The sequence below is a fragment of the Hippopotamus amphibius genome, chromosome 5 (assembly GCF_030028045.1).
Source record: "Hippopotamus amphibius kiboko isolate mHipAmp2 chromosome 5, mHipAmp2.hap2, whole genome shotgun sequence".
NCBI classification, from domain to species: Eukaryota; Metazoa; Chordata; class Mammalia; order Artiodactyla; family Hippopotamidae; genus Hippopotamus; species Hippopotamus amphibius.
The window spans coordinates 155,044,979-155,062,189 of NC_080190.1; positions in this window are offsets into that span (position 1 = coordinate 155,044,979).

Consider the following 17,211-nt stretch of genomic DNA (forward strand, 5'->3'; position numbering starts at 1 on the left):
TTATTTGGCTTCATCCTTTGGCCTCTCCTCTATGCCTAGGACACTTTCTGGGAACGGTGGAAATGTTTAATCCTTTCTTTTGTTCTCTTATGTTTACTCCTTCCAAAATCCAGTTTGAGTGTCCCCAAATCTGTCTCCCCATTGCCTTCACCTCAGTTCCCCGCACAAGCAGCTCCTGCCTGAACTACTTCAGAAGCTTTCTAACTCATCTTCCCATTTCCTAACCCTGCTCTATTGTTTTCATAACAAAGCAATTGAAGAGTCCATTCCTCTGTCCAGGCAACAGCTTCCCATTGTGTTTTTAACAAAACCTAAATTAATTACCATAGGGTAGAGAAGGTAACTCACTGTCTGCTGAAACCCATTCTCCCCTCCTTAGCAACAGAGTTATAGCAGAGAAGCAGCTACCAAGCCGGGTATGCTGACCTGCTTGTACCTGACTATGGCCTTGCGCGTTGGTTATCGATTGCACAGAATACATTTACCCCAAACCTAATAACTAAAAACAATATTTATTTATTTATTTATTATTTTTTAAAGAAACCATAAAACTGTTTTATTTTTTTCCTTCAACCACACGGAACAGTATGAGGGATCCTAGTTCCCCAACCAGGGACCAAACGCTTGCCCCCTGCAGTGGAAGAGCAGAGTCTTAACCACTGGACCAATGGTGGAAGTTGCAATACACATTTATTATCGCACAGTTTCTGTGGATCAGGAATTCAGGAGCAGCTTAGCTGGGGGTTCTGTCTCAGGATCTTTCATGAGCTTGCCGTCAAGATGTTGGGTGGGGCTACCATCATCTCCAAGTTTGACTGGGGCAGAAAGATCCTCTTTAATCTCACTAGGGTGGCTGTTGGCGGAAGGCCTCAGTTCCTTGCTGTCTGATGGCAGAGGAGTTACTTCTCTTCTGTGTGGGTCTCTTTATAGGTGCGTGTCCTCATCATACGGCAACTGGCTTCCCCTAGAACAAGCGAACCAAGAGAGAAAGCAAGCCGGAACCCACAGTACCTTTTATTGTTCTATTTTTTATTTCTTTAAGATTCACTTTTATTCTTTATTTATTTATTCATTCATTCTTTCATTTATTTTTGGCTGCCCCGAGGGCATGCAGAATCAGTTCACCAACCAGTGATCCAACCTGCACCCCCTGCAGTGGAAGCTTAGCATCTTAACCACTGGACTGCCAGGGAAGTCCCCGCAATGCCTTTTACAACCTAGTCCCAAAGCCATCTCTATCACTTCCATTCTCTTCTATTCATTAGACGTGAATCTCTAAATCAACCACACTCAAAGTACGGGGAATTCCCCGCATATGCAGCAACATTTTAGAATTCTCTCGCTTGAGGTCCAGACTCACACTTCCAAATGCCTAGTAAAATCTCTCTCGGTGTGTTGTAGATGTCTCACGCCGAACTTGTCTCCAAATAAACTCAACCACTGCCCCAGTCTGCTACTCCCCTTATGTTTTTTCTCTTGGTTAATAGTATTTTATCCAGGCAGACAGGTGATAATTTTTGCCCTCCTATTCTCCCCACCTCCTACATTCAGTTGGTCACCAATTGTGTTCAGGTGTGTCAGAGAGTCTCTCTGGAATTTTTCTCCCGCTCTCCATCTCCACTGCAACACCTGGATAGGCACCTCCTGGATTATCACAACAGACCTGTACCACTAATGCCCCCTCCACACTACTACCAGAGATCTCACACTAAAACCAAAATCTAATCACTCACCATAGCAGAGCCTATCTGTGATCCCTCAAGTCCAACAGACAAACCCAAATTCCTTATATGATGCCCATGTCTTTGCACTGTTCGACTCCTGTACTCATCTTCCAACTTTTTTCTGCCAAAGCCCCACATGTAGCCTATGATCACGCCACTATCAGAAAGCATCTAAGTAGGCCATATCGTTCGCCCTCTGAGCTTTTGTACCGTGCTCTTTGTCTGCCTGGAAAGCCCTTCTCTTCCTACCCCACCCAACAGATGCATATCCACCCTCCAAAGCATAAATCAAAGGTCACTTCCTCTCTATCCTATCTTTGACTTACCTTCTCTACTCCTTTTGGATTTTGTGCAAACCCTATGTTATTGACTTTATCTCAATGAGCAATAGTATTTGTTTGTATGTCTGTATCCACATAATATTCTGAGCTCTTTGGGAGCAGGAGTCATGAGTAAATCAATTTTCTGACTGTCAAATAGCAAATGTCAATATTCTGGTGGGGAAAAAATACATTTTATTTTGTATAAATTTTTTTTAAAAGGAATGGGTTTTACTTCTTCAGCCAATACTATGTTCTTTTATGAGTGGTTGGAATGTTTTCTGGAGAAAATGATACTTTTTTGAATTTCTGAGTGGAAAACGTTAGCTTAAAATATAGAACTATCTGCATTTCAGAATACCCAGTCTATTTGTTGAATACCACCTCCATTCTATTCTCTGCACTGGCAGACAATGGCCACTAGAGGGTATCACGGTTACGTATACTTTATACAATTTGAAGTGATTAGGGCAAAAGCCAATTTTGAAAACAAAAAGCTCTTTATGCGTCACATTTGTTTAGCTCTGCATGATTTTTCAAAGAAAATTAACATGTAAACTTCATACTCCTTATCTCTATTCTTCATACCACTCAGAAATCCTTCCACAAATAGTCATATTTGGAATATATGCTAAGAAAACTCAGGTCCTCACTTTCCCTCTACCTCCAGCAAATTCTTCGTTAAACAAATATTACTTCCAAATCTCCAACTATGCATAAACCACTTTGACAGAAAACGTAGAAGATAGAAAATCTTCAACCAACGGTTATTAGGAGTCAGGCATTGTACTGGGTTGTACACAGGTACAGGAAAGTAGGAGGTGGTACATATTTCCTGTTTCTAGTTTATAACCTAAGTTTTTGATAACTAACTTCTTACATTTTAAAGAGGTAGCATAACAGAAAAATAAATATGCAAACAAAGCAGCAAAGCAGGAATTTGGAAACAACTGGGTTGAATCCCTAGAGTTAGCGAGCCTTAGAGGAGGAGAAAGCCAATTTAGGAAGAGCGTATACAAAGAAATTAAAAAGGAAAACGCATGAATTTTTACTACTGGTGCCCTGTTGTCTAAAAAACAATTGAGCAGCATAAAATCGTACTTTCTAAATGGAAGAAGAAAAGGAAATCCCCAAATTCTTCTTGAAAAAAATTTAGAAAGAGAAATGATGGATAACCTCAAACTGGTTGAGGGACAAGCAAGTAAAGGCAAAAGCTGAGGTTGCCTTAAGAATATTTCTTCAGTGTAAATCGGAAGACTAGCTCTGGAACAGAGGAGGATAAGGAGGATGAACCTTAGAATCTACGTCTTTACCAAGGACCATGGAAGAGGGATAAATTAGCCCCAAGTTGGAAGCCTTCAAGAAAGAGCAAATAGAAATCTTCTCTGGAGGAAAGCATTGTTAATTTAGACCTTGGGAATGCCCACAAATTAAAATCAGCTATCTGTGAGCTTATTATCAAAGGTCACCAAACACATATGATAAGCCACCAAGAGTGAAAGTTACAAGAAGCAACAAACAATTTAGACCCCCTAAGACTTCAGATCTTAGAACTGTCAGACACAAAATATGAAAAAGCTAGATGTAAACGGTTTAAATAAATTAAAGTTAGGATAAAAGTTATGTAAACAATATCAACAAAAAACAGATATATTTGGGGGAAAAAAGACAGCTTTTAGGAATGAAATAAAGATTAAGTACAGAACTTGGTATATGGATTAAAGAGCAATACAGATCTTCTACTTATGAAGGGTTACCATCCCGATAAACCCAACATAAGTTGAAAATATTGTTAAGCCAAGATGCGTTTAATACACCTAACCTACTGAACATGATAGCTTAACCCAGCCTACCTTAAACACGCTCAGAACAATTACATTAGTCTATAGTAGAACAAATGCTCTAACGCAAGGCCTATTTTACAATCAAGTGTTGAATAGCTCATGGTATTTGTTGAATATTGTATCAAAATCGAAAAACATAATGGTTGTCAGTGTATCGGTTGTTTCCCCTCATGATTGTGTAGCCAACCAGGGGCTGCAGCTCACTGCCGCAACGCAGCGTCATAACAGAGTATCATGCTGCCTACGGCTCGCTAAAAAGATCAAAATTCAAAATTCAAGATCTGGTTACTACTGAATAAGTATTGCTTTCACAACAGCATAAAATCAAAAAATCTTAAGTCAAACCATGGTCAGTCGAGGACCATCTGTAGACATAGCTGAAGTAAACTAAAAGATAAATCTAAAGAAGATATACTGAATGCAGCACAAGAAACTAAGAAAATGGAACGTATGAAAGAGAAGGCAAGAAATACAGAATGTAGAACTGAAATATCTCACATAAGTATCAGAGTCTTAGAAAGACAGGATAGGTAGAGTGAAAAAAAGATAATGCCTAAGAACTTTTCAGGACTAAGCAGCTTTTAATTAAAGTCCTGACTCTCTAGATAACAGAAAGCACAGTATGTCAAGTATGGTATATCAAATGAACCCCACCCTGTATCATAAAAGGTACGGGCTGAGGGGCTGTACAAAGAGATCCCAAATTGCATTGGCGGCAGGAAGATGAGCTTTTATTCTTTATCACAAAAAAATTTAGCAGATAGATGGTCCAAAATGGTTATGCAGCTGTGCTGCTCAAGGGAACTGAGGGATGAAGCTCTGCTGGTCTTTTTTTTTTTTTTTTAAGCTCTTTATTGGAGTATAATCGCTTTACACTGTTGTGTCAGTTTCTGCTGTACAACAAAGTGAATCAGCTGTATTTATACATATACCCCCATATCCCCTCCCTTCTGCGACTCCTTCCCACCCTCCCTATCCCATCCCTCTAAGTCATTACCCATCATCGAGTTCTGCCGGTCTTAAACCTGACTTCCATCCTGGGTCCAGGACAGTTGCTCCAGCTGCTGTTAATTCCAGTCAGTAAGGACAGAGGAAAAATAAGAATATACAAGCATTCTCTTAAAGATATGACACAGATGTTGCACACATCACTTCAAGAAGAAACTAGCCTAATTTTTGACAACCCTGTGTAGAAAACTTGAACATCAGTATAAACTATCTAGACCTAAGAGACACCTGTAAAACACTTCACCCAACAAAAGCAGAATGCACATTCTTCTCAAGCTCCCATGCAACATTCTCCGGGATAGATCACATGCTAGACCATAAAATAAACTTTAATAAATTCAAAATGATTCAAACTATACAATGTGTATTCTCAGACCGCCTCAGACAGAAATGAGAATCAATAACAGAAATTTGGGGATATTAACAAGCAGATGAAAATTAAACACATTCTTAAATATCCAATGGGTCAGAAAAAGAAATCACAGGGGAAATCAGAAAATACTTTGAGATGAATGGAAATTAAGACACAATATACCAAAAATTATGGGATGCAATAAAGCAATGTTTAGAGGGAAATGTATTATAGCTGAAAAAGCCTATATTTAAAAAAAAAAAAAGCTCTTACATCAATACCCTAAATTTTACCTTAAGACACTGGACAAAGAACTGCAAACAAAATCCAAATCAAACAGAAGTAAAAACACTAAAGAGTAGAGTAGAAATAACGAAAAACAGAATAATATAAGGGAATACAAACAACTGAAATTGATTCAAGAATAAATTGAAAACATTAACATACTTATAACAAATAAAGATATTATTAATTAAAGAAAAAAAAACTATACTCAAAGAAAAACTCAGGCCCAGAGAACTTCACTGGGGAATTCTACAAAACATTCAAAGAAAAATTAAAACCAATTTCAAAGAATCTCCAAGAATCTCTTAGAATTAATGAGTTCAGTAAATTTCTAGGATGTAGCATAAACATACAGAAATCAATTTTATTTCTATGTGCTAGAAATGAATACATGGCAACTAAAACTAAAAATGCAATGCAATTTATAATTGCTAGGAGGAAAAAATACATACTAAGCTGTGAATCCAACCAAACATGTATAGAATCTATGTGCTGTAAAATAAATGGAGGGACATAGCACGTTCATGGATTGAAAGACTCAGCATAGTGAAGACGTCAATTCTCCCCAAACTGATATAAAGGTTTAATGTATTTGCTATCAAAATCTCAGCAAGATTTTTTTGTAGATATAGTCAAGGTTACTCTAAAAGTTATACAGGGAGACAAAGGAAATAGAATAGCTAAAACAATTTGAAAAATCAGAACGTTATTTATTATACAGCTACAGTAATCAAGACTGTGTGGTACTGGCAGAGAAACAGACATATAAAAGTGATTTTTCAGAAGGTACAAAAGCAATTCAATGAAGGAAAGATAGCCTTTTTAACAACGGTGCTGGACCAAACCCCAACCCAAACCTCACACATTACACAAAAATGAACTCAAAACACACCACAAACTAAGATGTAAATGTAAAACTATAAAATTTTCAGAAAATTATAGGAGAACATCTTCAATATCTAAGGCTAGACAAAGAGTTCTTAAGACTTGACAACAAAAGCATGACCTATAAAAGGAAAAACTGATAAATTAGACCTTTTCAAAATTAGAGACAATTTGCTCTGCAAAAGATCCTGACAAGAGGATGAAAGGGCAAGCTATACAGTGGGATAAAATATTAGCAAACCACAAATCTGACAAAGAACTATTATCTGGAATATATAAAGAATTCTAAAAACTCAATGTGAAAAAGCAAACAATTCAATTAGAAATTAGGCAAAAGATATGAAGAGACTTTTCACCAAAGGGAGCACGCAGTTGGAAAATTAAGCACATGAAAAGATGTTCAAGGACATTAATCATAAGGGAAATTTAAATTAAACCATAATGGGATATTGCTACACACCTATCAGAATGACTCATGAAAAGTAGTGACAACACCAAATGCTGGAGAAGTTGCAGAGAAACTGGATCACTCATACATTGCTGGTGGAAGTATAATATGGTACAGTCACTCTAGAAAGTAAGCGGAAATTTTTCTTAACAATTACACAGGTCACAACCATACAACCCAGTAATTGCACTCCTGTTCATTTATCCCAGAGAAATGAAAACATGCTTATATAGAAACTTGCACACAAATGTTCACAGTTGCTTTTTACATAATGGTCAGAAACTGGAGACACTGCAGATGTCCTTTAACAAGTACACTGTTAACACACTCTGGTACATCCCTACCACACATGATAAGCAGAATAATGGACTCTCAAAGACTTCCATGCCCTAACTTCACAACCTGTGAATATTTTTACAACATATGAAAATGACATGTGACTGCAGGTGTGATTACGGATACGGGCCAATAGCCATGAAAGTGTGCTCAACACCACTAACCAGCAGGAAATGCAAATCAGAACCATAATGAGATAGCCTTTTAATTTTAGAATGGCTAAAATTCAAAATTTATAGTGAAAAATGGTGATAATGAGGAGGAACCAGAATGTCATTCATCATCACTAGTTAGGATAAAATTGTATGACAACTTTGGAATTTTAGTAGATTTTTTTAAAAAATAAACATACTCTTTCCTTATGATCTGGCAACCTCACTTCCAAGTACCTAACCAAGATAAATAAAAGCCTGCGTCCACAAAAAGTATTGTATCAGAATGTTCACTGCAGCCATATCTATAAGAGCCAAGCCTGCAAACAATCCTAATATGTAGCAACAAGTAAATGGATAAATAAATTATGATTTACTTTTTCAATGGAATACTACTAAAAAATAATGAGCTACTAGGGTGATGTTACTACTAGGCTGATGGTACTTGTGGTGGTCGGCACACAACTCTCTGTGCTTTTTAAAACTCATAGAACTAGACCAAGGAAGAGTGAATTTTACCATATGCAAAATGTAAACTCAACCAGAATGGTGGGGACAAAGATTAAATGCAGACTGTAACAAGGGAATTTAACTGTATTACAAATAATGACATAACCCGACTGGAGAGGATGGGGAAGAAATAAGCTGGCCTAAATATCTTTATAAAAAATTGTTTGAGGCTGAGAGGAATCACTTCTTGACACACCTGTAGAAAAAGAAAATGTTTTGACTATATACTATATGGTTAAAGATAAAAACTGTATGCAAACACTGTACTCTAGTTGGAAAATGTATTTCTTACAGGGATATGGATAACTGTTCTGAAATGGCTTTACATGTAGACTAGGATTGAACAATTTGATTAATAAATTATAGATGATGAGAGTCAGGTTTCTCACTGTCAGAGAAAGAAGTTGCAAATTAACAAAGGGGAGATGTTAGAATGAACCCTGTGAGACTGCGGGGTTGGAGTCAGAGACATCAATGTGACCTCATGTTTCTTCTAATGTGTGTGTGTATTAGAATCTGCGTATCTACTTATATTTATTTATATACAGATTGATGGATACAGAAATAAATATACAGACTTGTATAGACAGATTAGTAGAAATGCATATATTTCCTAATGTTAACATAGGGAGAAGTTGGATGTAATATTTTTGACAATTTTCAATGGCTAAATTATTTCAAAATAAAAAAGTTTTAATAAATTATGTAAACTTTCAGTTATATTAAACTCACAGACATGGCAATAGACTTGTGGTTGCCAAGGGGGAGGCTAGATGGGGGAGGGATCAAATGGGAGTTTGGGGTTAACAGATGCAAACTATTATATACAGGATGGATATACAAGGTCCTACTGTACAGCACAAGGAACTATATTCAATATCCTGTGATAAACCATAACGGAAAAGGTATAAAACCAGAATATATACGTGTGTGTGTGCGTATGTGCGTATAACTGAATCACTTTACTATACAACAGAAACTAACACAACATTGTAAATCAACTATACCTCAATTTTAAAAAATTGTTCGATTAAAGATAGGAAAAGAATAATAATGAACTACTGACAGATACAAAAATATGGATGGATCTCAAAAAATTATGCTAAGCAAAAGAAACTATTTCTAAGAGTACGTAATGTATGATTCTATTCATATCAACTTTGAGGACAGGCAAAAGTGATGGGGATAGAAATTTTATCAATGAGTGCCCCTGGGAGGGAATGACTGCAAAAGAATATAAGAGAACTTTCTGGGTTAGTGGAAATATCCCATATCTTAACTGAGGTGATGGTTACATGGGTGTTTACATTTCTAAAATCTCATCGTACTGCATTCATTGTAAGTAAATTTCAAGGTGCATTTATTGTATGTAAATTATACCTTAGTTAAGTTGCTTTTAAAAAAAAAGATTGTAGAGTAGAAAATGAATTTAAAACAGGTATTTATAAAATACATGAGACATAAATAAAATAACACTAACCTGATCAAAGAACAAGCTCAGGTCTGTTTAAAGCTTTGAAAATAACCATAACCTCCAGAATGACCCTAAACTTCTGAGCGCTGAAACTGGGAAATGTTCTGAATTTCCAGGAAACAAGGGCAAAAGCAGACTGTTCCCACACCTCTAACTAGTTCTGGCCACCATGTGTGTTTGAGATTAATTTATAACTATTAAAGTACTAATAAACGATCAGTGCCTGTGGCACCCGCACTGTGCAAGAGCTCACTTTGAAGTTCATGCCATTTCCTTCCTTTGCTTGGACGCACCTAAGGCCAAACACTGCTGTATTATCCAAAGAGCCTGTGAAAATGACCTGGGCAATACATCCAAAGAGTTAATCCAAGCACACAGTGGTGTTGCCATCAACCACACATCTAGCCCCAAACAAGTGTCCCCTGGGGAACTGCCAAGGCCAGTAAGCCATTGACAGGGAAAATCTAGCTGAGAAAAAAATGGAAAAAAGCTGCCTTTGAGACCTTTTTCTCCGGTCATTAGCATTGTAAGAGTAGGGGGGATGGGGAAGAGATGAATCTGACATGGAGAAAGGAACCTGGGCTTAGGCGTCAGAGGGGCCAGAAATCTGGAAAATGCATTCTTGGGAAGCTTATTTAAGCCATCTGGGATTGTTTCCTCATCTGAAAAAAAACGAGCATATTCATGTCATAAGGTGAACCCACCTAATGATAGTAACCCTGCCTGGAAATCTGTTGAATATGACAAACCTAAGCAAAAGGTTAGGATTTCCATGCCTCCTAATCCAATGGTTGGATTTAAATGGGGTTGATCTGCACATCTATCTCTGATTAATGGCTTCCTTTTTGTTTGCATTATTCATTCCACTGGTTTTCACAGTAGCCCACTCTTGTTTGCATTAAACTTTTCCAGGAACTTATTAAAGTAGACAATTCTTAGAAACTCCCATAGACTTCCTAAAGAATCTCTGAGGGTGACAGAGGGAAACATTCTTTTAAAAAATATATTCTTTTGACACAATAAGATATCACTACACACACATTAGAGTGGTCAAAATCCAGAACACAGACAATACCAAATGCAGACAAGCACAGGGAGCAAGCATGGTACAGTCACTTTGGAAGACAGTTTGGCAGTTTCTTACAAAACTAAACATGCTCTTGTCATACAATCCAGCAATCATGCTCCTTGGTATTTACCCAAAGAAGTTGAAAACTTATGTCCACACAAAAACCTGCACGTGGACGTTTGTAGCAGTTTTATTCATAAATGCCAAAACTTGGAAGCAACCAAGATGTCCTTCAGTAGGTGGTACATCAGACAATGGAATATTATTCAGCTAAAGAGAAATGGGCTATGAAGATGTAAAAAAACATGGAGGAAACAAATATATATTACCAAGAGAAAGAAGCCAATGTGAAAAGGCTACATTCTATACAATTATAACTACATGACATTCTGGAAAAGGCAAAACTATGGAGGCAGTAAAAATATTAGTGGCTGTCAAGGTTTGGTATGAGAAAAGGGATGAATAGGCAGAGCACAGAGAACATTTTAGGGCAATGAAAATACTCTATATGATACCGTAATGATGAATACGCATCATTATGCATTTGTCCAAACCCATAGAATGTACAACACCAGGAGTGAACCAAAATTGTAAAGTATGAACCTTGGGTGATGATGATGAGTCTGTCAATATAGGTTCATCTATTATAACAAATTTACCACTATGGTGGGGGATACTGATAACGGGGAAAGCTCCCATATGTGGGGGTGGGAAGTAAATGGGAAATCTCTGTACTGTCTCCTCAATTTTTCTGTGAACTATAAACTGCTCTAAAAAATTACATATATATATGTATGTATATATAGTTTCTATTTGGGAATAATCACAAACTTACAGAAAAGTGGCAAATACAGTGCAAAGAACTTTTTTTTTAATATTTATTTATTTATTTGGCTGCACCGGGTCTTAGTTGCAGCACTTGAACTCTTAGTTGCGGCATGTGGGATCTAGTTCCCTGACCAGGGATCGAACCTGGGCCTCCTGCATTGGGAACATGGAGTCTTAACCACTGGACCGTCAAGGAAGTCCCTGGAACTTCTTGATGAACCGTTTAAGATTCAATTGCAAACCTGATGCTCCAACCTCCCAAGTGTGGATGTCCTACAAACAAGGACACCTCCTACAAAGCCACAAAGCAACCCTCAAAATCTGGATGTTAGCGCCAACCCATTCCTACCATCCAACTTCAGGCCTCATTTAACTTTCATCAATTGTCCCAATAATATCCTCTACACTGAAAGGAATCACATATTGCATTTAGTTATCAAGTATCTTGAGACTCCTTCCATCTTAATAGTTGGTCTGCTTTTTTCTGGGCTTTCATGACCTCAATTCTTTTGAAGACTACAAGCAAAATATTTTGTATAATATACCTCAATTTGAGCCTGCCTAATACTGTATCCTCATGATTAGATGCAAGTTTTCCACCTTGGTCAGTGTTATCACGGTTGTGATGCTGAGATCTTCTCATTGCATCTTATCAAGTGGCGCGTCAATTCATTTTGTCACATTGCTGATCACGTTCACGCTATCACTTATTTGAGATGGTGACTTATAGTTTTCTCTACTGCTAAGTAACTCTTTTCCCTTTGAAATTAATATTTGAGAACAAAGTGGTTTGAAACTATGTAAATATCCTGTTCCTCACTGAACTTTCAGTTTATCTATATATTTGTTTATGTTTATATGAAATCTAGATTTTTATTTTACTCAAATGTATACTTTACCATCTATTTATACAAATGTATGCACTTCCAACTATTACTATCATTCCCGTTTTCCCAGTAGGAGGCACTTCAAACTGGCTGCTCAGTCCCTCTAACAATTCTTCATCCTTCTTTGATGATTCCCTTGCTTCCTTGCAGATGTTCTAGGCCCCTATTGCATTTTCCCTGCCCCAGACTTGAAATCAGCCTCTTTTGTTTTTAATTTTTATTAATTTTTTTGGCTGCATTGGGTCTTTGTTGCTGTGTGCGGGCTTTCTCTAGTTGTGGCGAGCAAGGGCTACCCTTCATTGCGGTGCACGGGCTTCTCACTGTGGTGGCTTCTCTTGCTGCAGAGAACATGCTCTAGGCACGCAGTCTTCAGTAGTTGCAGCACGTGGGCTCAGTAGTTGTGGTGCACGGGCTTAGTTGCTCTGCGGCATGTGGGATCTTCCCAGACCAGGGATAGAACCCATGTCCCCTGAATTGACAGGCAGATTCTTAACCAGTGCACCACCAGGGAAGTCCAGGAATCAGCCATTTTTTTGAGAAGCCCTGAGAGTTTCGGCATTTGTAGCAACTGAAACTTTTTAGCGTAAAATCAGTCCAAATGGAGCTCCTGAGCTATGTGAAATGCCAGCTATAAAAAATTAAAACGGAGGTTAGTGAATTAGCTCTCAATCCCTGAGCATGAGTTTCTCTGATTTCTTCTTCCTTTAGAGAACCCAGCCACTTAGAAAAAAACAGAACACAAAATTTACATTTCAATCTGCAATTTAATTAAAGTAATAGTGGCAGTCAAGGGGCATATGTACTGCTACCCTTGCCAGATTATCCATAGCCAAGGACCAGGTCTCTAACTGCATTTATTGGCTTTCTGTCTCTGGAAAAATTAGGAAGTTCTTAGTATTCTTTTATTAAAAAGTATAAAAATTAACCTTTTGTAGATCCTGTTTGTTCCTGGTTTTTAAGTAGCAGTCTCGTGTACAGAAATGTAAGCATGGTATCTGCCTGCCTGGTCCTTGTAAGCCTTTCCTAGACACCACCACAACCAGAGAAACTGTCTGAAGATACCAGCAAACATGTCATGAGCACCAAAGAGGGCAAGAAGCAGAGGCTGAGAGAAAAGCACAAAGCAAGATAACCAAAGCACAAGAGGGACAATAGACTGAGGATGAAATGTGGTACAGCACCATCTGGTCACCCATCTTGTGCTACTCTCTTTACCAATCATCCATCTCGCTTCAGCAGCGGGGCTCCCCATTTGTATCAGCTCTTTCCTGTTGAAGCACAAGCATTTCTAAGCCTTTTTCAAGTTAAAAAATTAGGTCCTTTAGAGTCCTTTCATTATCACCTTTTATCTCTCATCCCCTTTATAACCAAACTACTTTAAAAAGAATAGTCAATGCTCACTGTTTCCACTATTTCACCTCCATTCACCTTCCTCAATTTTCAGCCAGGTTCTTCCCCCACCATCCCTAACATTACCATTGCCAAGATCAGATATGACCATCCTGATGCTAAATCCGATAGACAAATATTTATCAGTTTCTGCATATTAGCCTTTTCAACAGCATCTGTCTCTGTACTATACCACTTCCTCCCTGAGTCTCTGTCCTTCATTAGCGCAGTATCACTCCTCCTGGTGTTCCTGCTACCTCCATGGCAGCTTCTTTTAGATGCCTCCACTTTGACCGACCATCCCCAGTTGAGCTGTTTACCAGGGTTCCACCCTCCATCCTCGGAGTGATCACATGCTCTCACTCCCCTGCCTTTATTAGCAAATGGATCCAAAAACCCCAGCTCTACATCACCTGCCAGGAGCTCCTCTAGATAAAACCATCAGTGAGCATCTCTGCTTATTCACCTCATACTCAACCTGTCCGAAACTAAACTGCTTAGCTTCAAACACAAAACCTACTACTCCTCCTGCATCCTTCCCCTTCTTTTGGGCACCATCAACTCGGTCCCCCAAGCCAGAAGCCTGGGAGACTTTCTGGACTTATCACTCTCTCTCACTTGTCTCATTGAGTCCCACTGAGATTAACTTTCATACCTCCTAAATATAGCTTGAATCTCTCTTCTGTATTTCTGTTGCTACTGGTATAATTCAAACACTCATTATCTCTCACTCAAATTGCTGAAAGAGCCTCTAAAGAAACTCCAAACTTATTCTGCTTTTGTCCTTTTTCTATCATCAGAGTCTTTCTACACCTCAAGTCTGATGATGCTAATCTTCTGCTTAAATTTACTCAAAAACATCCGAAAGCTGCAGAATAAAAACCAAAACCCTTAGCAGGATGTCCAAGGTTCTTTGTCATCTGGCACTAATTCTCAAGTTTCATTCCTCAAGACTGCCTAGCATGTATGCAGTGGTTCAGTCCATCTAAATCACTTCCAGTTCCCCCAACAAATCCTGCTTCATGCATATTCGTGCCTCTGGACATGCAGACTCTTTAACCAAGACCTCACACTCCTCTACACATCCCTCTAACAGTGAGTACTGCGCAGACCCAGTTCACACACGTCACCTCCTTCAGAAAGCCTACTCGGACTTCCCTCCTCTAGACTAGTTCTTTGCCTCTGCTTGCAAAGCCCCCAGACCTCCCTTGTCATAACACCCATCAAACTGCTTTGGGATCATTCTTCCTTTTGTCTGTCTCCCCTTGGAAGTCACACAATGATTTCCCACAGGTTGTATCCAATTCCTATATGTCTTTTATTTTTACACAAACAATGTTTTAAAATAGCACTTTAATTGACAAAAATTTCTGGAGATTTTCCATAATAAAAAATAATAATTCTGGATTTCTGGTATCCCTTGAAACATCAGGCCATACTGTTTCATCCTCCTGAATAGCAACAACTTTTTGGAATTGACTTGTGGATGCCCCTTTACAAAGAGGAATTGCTCTCCAAAATCCCACAGTCCCCACATGAACTTCATCCCTCACTGACCTTACCTGCCTGGTCCCGGTGGGAATTTGGCTTTGTAACCACCCCCCAATAGACTGCATGCTCCCTAAGAACAGGGATGGTATTTTATTTATTTTTCTATCCTTAGCGTGCCTTCATAATTTCACTTTGTTTGCTCCCACTTGCCGTGGTGAGCCCAACAGAGCACTCTGCACTCAACGGATACTAACAGACTTTGTTGATCCCTTCAACCATCACTCTATGAAGTGACAAAGATGGTGGGACCTGGGCCTCTGGAAGGCCAGCCAAGTGGGAAAGAGGGTGGAGCTGGCACATTTTGGAGGACTGTAAAAAAGAAAGGTGGCAAACTAATGCATTCCTGCTGCTGCGGCTCTGGGCATCCAGCTCTGGTAATGTTGGGTGTTTGGTGAATGAAAGGTTGGCCCACAGTTTCTAAACACAATCTGGAGAAGGAAAATGCATCTCACTTCCACCATTCTGAGGAGATGGCATTTTTCTTTCACTTTGGAGAACAGACCAAAATGGAAGAACAGCGTCCTCAAAGATCTGAAGTCATTTTTTTTATAACTGCTTCATACCGAATCTGTAACAGCAGTCTGCCTTCTTCCATTGCCAAGTTGGTCTATATTATTGAAGCAATACTCAAGGCTGTGGCTTTCTGGGAGAGAAAAAGCTCCTAAGGATAACAGAAGAGCAGTGGAAGGGGAACAAGTGTTATTTCAAAAGGGATCCACATCTTCAGCCATGCAGTCCTGGTGAGCACGTGGCTCTCTGGACCATCCCTGGCACGAACGAGCCAGCCTCTCTTCTTATCACTCAAAGGGGAGGCTCCCTAAATCCTGAGCTACAGATGCCTGAAGACTTGATTCTAAAATGCAGACTGCACCTTGTCCCTTTTTCTTTGGTCATCTGGTCCAAGGAAGAATTTATTTTTTTTCTTCAGATCTTTATTGGAGGATAATTGCTTTAGAATGTTGTGTCAGTTTCCGCTGTACAACAAGGTGAATCAGCTGTATTTATACATGTATCCCATATCCCCTCCCACTTGAGACTCCCTCCACCCTCCCTATCAGAACCTATTTTCATACTTTTAATTTTTACCCACACCCCATGCACACACATACACACATGTACACAATTTTCCTTCTTTCTCCATCTGAGAACATTGAGAGTTTTAGATTTATGCCCTATCCTTGCAGAGTTACCTTTCATTCTTTATTTTCCTTATGAGATTTTGAATAAATACAGCAGTTATTTCCATTTCTAGGCAATGTTGTATTAATCACATAAGCTTTGAGGTCAAAGAGAACCATGTTCATATCCTGGTGCCAACACTTCCTGGGTGACCTAAGCCAAATCACTTAAATCCACAACCTAAATGACATACGATTCAACAATTTGGTAGAATATTGGGCATGAGACAGAATAACTATAAGAATTATGAAACACAAAAGATATTTACAATGCTATATGAACACATATTTCTTTCATTATTAGTAAAACTAGTATTCACAGCATGATTTTTAGTTTACGAAGTTCTTTTCACATATAATACCTAAATAAGATAAAAAAAATTAATACCTCATAATGACCTTAATAGGGTGATATTATCATAAGCCTTATTTTACAGATCAAGAAACCCAAACAGGTAACTTGCCAAGGGTCATACACTTAGTAAATAACAGAATTAAGACTGAGTTTCTGGAACCCATGTGATAGCTTTCACTTTTAAGGTAGTTCTAAATGTCAAAAAATAATACAGCCTCATTACAGAAAGTTTAGATGTTTCAGAGAAATTATCTTAAGTTCTTCACTTTTAAAAACAATAAATGGTACTCTCTCCCACTCACTTCCCCAGTCCATTTTATTTCATGGAGTAGAAAGTAATTGTGCTATTCTCCCACCATTGCCTAGCAACCCCACTGTTGGTAAACTCATGCCAGCTTTCTGAACCATTCTCTTTCTTTTGGGTATCAATCCGAAAGATTTTTGGATTTTATCTCATTTTTATTAAGGAATATATATTTATTTGAGTAAGTGATGACAATGTGATGAGAGATGGATACATGCTGTGTAATTCTGGCTCCTGATTTTTTCATTACCCCATTATTTGCTAAGATATCACCGTCTGCACATCGACAGGCTTTACATTTGTCCATTTTTT